Genomic DNA, 5,777 nt, shown 5'->3' on the forward strand with positions numbered 1-5,777 from the left:
CACCTTTGTTTTACTGCACCAGCTGTGAAGCAGTTTCTTTATTGTTTCTATGTTTTTTTGGGACAACACACACGTTGTTAATTAAAAACAATGTGAGGAAATACCTAACTAATGAATCCAGACAGGTGAAAAGTCACTAGTTTGCCTGAGTGAATGTACCATAGTTTGATGTTATTTGTGTTTTAATGAAAACTGCAGTAATTTTGGATCATCCTTCAAAAGGAAATACAATAATGATTTACAATAACTCTGAAAGTATTATTTGCGCTACCCTTACAAATGTTACTATGGCATTTAAAGTTAAGTATACCATAGGGCAAAAACAATAGTAAGACCCTGATAAAGTAAAAAACAGACATAAACAAATCTTTAAATAACTTGTGAGGGTAAATATTTGAATAGAAACATATACATGTATCTCAGAGATACTACATTCAGGGATTTTGAAACAGGTGGAACATTGAGATAATAGATGCAACTAGATGGCGCACTTGCATAAGAAACATGCTATACATTTACAGTATTAATACCCATTTGTCAAGTTCTACTAAAAAACTAAATTATTGTAAAAGCTTAGTGAATTATTAATTACTGCAGCTTTCAGTTGTGTGTGTGTGTATATATATATATATATATATATATATATATATATATATATATATATATATTGTTTCTGACACTTGAGGCCATATTAATCAAGGTCTTTGTGAAATTAAAATAAAATGGTAATATTACAAAACCAGTTACAAACGATACAGATGGATAATTTAAGGCCACCAAAGTTGTATTTCCTTTTACGAAAAAAAAAAAAAATGGTAGTACTTGCCTTTTGGTGAAAAATCTGGCCCTTTGAGAGGATTTCATGTTTTTATTTCAGTTAAATATGATTTATGTTTAGACAACTAACTAGAATGCTTTGAGAATTACTTCATTCACTGACTCATTACATTAATAAGTACATTAGTCCAAACTACTAATGAACAGTAACTCTTTACTGTACTTTTACAATTTAAATTTTACTCTACAGTTGCATACAAATTTGTAATAACCTAAACAAATAAGATAAATAATAATAATAATAATAATAATAATAATAATATATTCATACTGCATATATTAATATGTTAATTGATTATTTGGAAAATTCTGTACAACATAACATGATGTCATTTACTGGTATACCTTTGTTTCCTAAAATCCGTCATATGCCACATACTGTATCATTCAGAATTTACAAGAATTTGAATTACAAGAGATTTATTGTTTGTGGGGGCCAAATTGAAAGCAGGGGCGTAGTGATCTCCATAACAGTAGAGCAAAGAGCTGGCTCCTTTTGCTATTCAGACAGATGCTGATATACTTCATATCTGCTAATTTGCATAACAACAGACTCAAAGTTCCTTATTGTTCTACTCTTGATATCTTGTTTTGCAGGCTTCATTTTGACATTGCTCCAGTGAAGCCAACTGATTGTTCTGAGTACTTTCTTGCTAGTTTTATACAGCAGAGATATTTTCCTTTCTGAAAATGTGCACTTAATATTTACTGTCAAAATGTAGGGTAAACATATATGAAATGGTATTCAATTAATCTAAACAGTGTGGAGTATATATATATATATATATATATATATATATATATATCCATTTTGTTAAGTCATTCAGCTATGACACAAAGTCCTATTTTATTGATCTGAAAGGTGGAGATATAAATTAATGCAAACACAATTTCACTAGAATTTGATCTGGGCCAAAACAGCTTATTTTCTTCTCTCATACTGCCAGTTCATACAGTAGGTCTATCCTGGAAACACAGCAATGATATGTTCTACAGTGTGTGTTTGTATTGAAAACAGTGGAACAAATACCAACGTGTTTTCGTTTTTAAAGCAGTAATCATCTGGAAAGAAAGTCTTGAGAAGCTGGACATCTGTTGTCAACAGCATTACCTGAAGGGGTTTGAAACGAGTCAGTGCCAAAGAAACATAATGAACATATGATCTTTGAATTAACTTGTGTCCTAGCTGTCTTGTCTGTAAGTTGTAAAAGCTACAGTTTTAAATGTAGTCTTTGTTCAGGTCTTCAGGAGTTATGGACTACAAAAAAAAACACCCTGAGTGATTGTAAGCATTGCTGATAGGTACCAAATGTAAAAACCATGCAAATCCAGACCTGCCAACTCACACAAACTTTGTTCCTCCACTTTGCTCTCTTTTTTATCAGTGTCACGATTCATAGGGAATCCCTGTCTGTCATGTCTTTATAGAGTAATTCATTTTTTTATTATATCAGTATTCTCCCCATTTTTATAGTTAAATGTGTTTTAAAAGCCGATTGGTAGAGAATTTTCTTCTCATCTGGGAAGCTGACATTTTTACTGCCATACCAAGGCCATAAACTGACACGAGTATCAGTACATCTCTACTGTTTATGTATCTGAAGATAAATTATTAATATGTTGGCCCATATTCTCAGTTTACTTATACGTTATTACCCTAAGAAAACACTGACAAACAGCACAGTCAGCTATAGAAAATAATTCCAGATGAGCAAACCAAAGCCGATAGGATTATAACAAGAATCAGAATTGAGGAACGATGGAACAAACATATACAGTACAGTCATTAAAGACTGTATATGTTTGTCCCATTAGAATAATTATAAACAAAACAATAAAATAGTCGTTTCTGCAAAACACGTTTGTAAATCTTACCGGCTGTGTATTACCATCACTTTGTAGGTCCAAAGGGAACCAGTGAGCTCAAAGGGACACCTGCTGGACTGGCTTTGTCCTTCTGAGGCTAGTAGCTCATGGGCGTCCGCTCTCAAGGTGCTGGGTCTGAAGAGGCAATTGGCTTGGTTGTGACAGTCAAGAACAGACACTAACCTTCAGTTCTCCTGAGCTCTTGCGGGAAATTGCTGTGGTGAGGGAGTGTAATTGACCTTTATAAATTTGAAGAGAAAATCAGGGATGTAAAATTGGGAATTATTATTTTAAAAAAAAGTAATAATTGTGGTAGAAGTACATTTGATATTTCCAAAACAACTGGTTACCGAGAAGAACAGTCAATGCATGGAGGAGTTGCAATGCCTTACTGTAAAAGCAAAAGCAATTCAGATGTTTAGAGATAAAAAAAAAAGATATCTGAGTGTGAAATAAAAATAATGAAGTCTGTTTTCTGAGCAATTGGCAGTGTAGAGATACCAAATAAGTCTTCATGCTCTTCTTTTTTTTTTTGATTTAAAACAGATTCACACAAATGATCCAGGCCTTGCACTCAAGAAAATAAGCCCTCAGCAGTTTCCTCTCTCCTCCCAGAGCACATCCACCATTTATTCCATGGAAAGCTTTGTTATACTTTCCGTGGAATAAATGCAGTTCACCTCTCAAATCATTTAACCGTATGCACACAGATGAAAAAATACAATACTTGGGTTATATCCTCCTCAGTCCCTGTATTAATTTAACGCCAGGTCTCTAATAAATGCCAAGGCTGCTGGGAAATATAGTAAATAGATGCCTGGTCTCTTTTAAACGTCGGGTTATGAAGAATAATGTAATGTGCGTCATACTGAATGTTCCAGCCAATAAACACACAGGGCTGTACAGCGAGCTTACCAATTTGTTTTTCAACAGCAATGAAGAGACCCAGAGGCTAAGGATGAATGATAAGAACATTTTATTTATTTTAAAAGGTACACGTAATCCATTCAGGTTTTTTTATGACGTTATTCATTTTAAAACCAGTTGTAAAGCTTTTTTGAGCGTCCTGAAAGTAAGTAAAATACAAACTTGTTTTCTGATATTAACAGGGCTGTTTAGTGTATGTGTACATGTTTTTTTGGCTGTAGTTGACTCTTTCTATAAAAATTCACTAAAAATCAATTTTTTACAGTAGCAACTTGCAATTGGTGTCCTTATTTTTCAGAACACTCTGGGGAACATTATAACGTACAAACTTTTTGCTTTTTTTTCAACACAATATTTTTTTTTTTTTGTAAACTTTAATTATTTTTTTTTATTATGTATTCTGCATAGAGAAATATGTATATAAATGTGTTATTCTATGACCTGAGGGAACTTACAATACTTCCTGAAAGTTACGTTGAAGAATATATTGATATTTGGGCATATTACAAGACATTGTTTCAAGTGATTGCAATAACATAATAAACATTTATTTGCAGGGTCTTTATAAGCAATAATGGACACTAATCTTGATTATTTTCTCAATATAAATATTTATAAATAAAATAATAAATAATAAAATAATAAAATTCATTTATTATTATCAGTGATAAGGAATAAAAAATAATAGATGCAACTACCTGATAAATGTAGTCAATGAAACATTATCTGCTTATAGCCACTCGTTTCTTGATATTTATGTTGTAAAAACATATATATTAAAACACATGAGACAGAATATATAATATATAACTATAAGTAAAATACATAGGCTGTATAGTGTTTTCCTGTTTTGTTCTTAGCTGTAAACAAGTTCCTATGTCATGTTTTGTTTCTGTGTGCTGCTGAAAAATGTCTCCGAATTTAAAAATTAAATGCCTGTCTCAGTGATGTCACACGAAAAAACAAACAACCAGGCAGTGAAATTCAATCCCTCCCCTATCCAATGATTTGTGTTAACAAGCTGTACTACAAAGTATGGTGTCTCAGTTAGTCAAAGAAACAAAGTGCTTTTTTTATTATGCCCAATCACGGGCCCAGAATGACACACAGTCCTTAAAGGGTTAAATAGGGAGTTTGACAGATATTTTGGAGGGGCAGAACAGAGGATGAGGAGCCCTAGCTCCTGCCCCCTGAACCACACATCCAGGTTACAAGACAAGCAGGAAAATGCCCCAGCCAGAGATCGTCATTTCTTTTTTATTTGGCTAATAGTTTATTAAGCAGACACAAGATTATTTTCTACATTAAGATCACCTCTACTTGTTTGAATCTCAGTATTGTAAAATATGCTGGACTACTGAATATCTTCATTAAACAGTATGGTAAACTAAAACAGCCAGATTATGTGATCCAGTTTCATGAAATGGTCAGATGTACATAATTGCAAAAATTACAGTACACCAATATACAGCAAAGCCTGCAGTACTGTATTATCCCAACAATAGCTACGATCAACTAGCAACTACCAGTTCTCAAACTCATTAATACACTGCAGGTTGTTTATTTTAAGATTTGTTTAGTTTCACTTCTGCTCAACCCAACAAAACATAAAGAAAAATTCCATATAAAAAGCTAGAATCTAGCATCTGTTCTAGGTTTAGATTAATTTAACTAAGATATGCTTTTTACAACACCTTGCTGATATATGAAAATTATCTTTATTCAGGTGTCCCACATCCACTTATTAATTATTTATACTTTTGACTAGTTTTAATTTCTTTTAACTGTTTTTCCCCATTTTATAGCACACTCCATGACATTACATTGTCAAAGGGTGTGTTCTTGCAAAGCATTTTATGGGCATGTTTGTGAATCTGATTGGCTGGTTCCTGACAACAGCACAAATCCAGCTTACCTTTGTCCATCTGAACCAACAAAACTGCCAGGAAGGGGTCTGAAGGACAGTTTCAATTCAGAATACTTTTAAAGCTCCACATAATCAAATGTCTCTGACGACTGGATTAACATCACCAATTGTCCTATCGATTGAATATGTTAAAAAAATATCTGATGAGCAAGAAGTAAATTGTTGTTGATGACAAATCAAACTGGAACAGTGAAATCAAAGGAGATTAATTTTAACAATG

The sequence above is a fragment of the Acipenser ruthenus genome, chromosome 5, assembly GCF_902713425.1.
Source record: "Acipenser ruthenus chromosome 5, fAciRut3.2 maternal haplotype, whole genome shotgun sequence".
NCBI lineage: Eukaryota > Metazoa > Chordata > Actinopteri > Acipenseriformes > Acipenseridae > Acipenser > Acipenser ruthenus.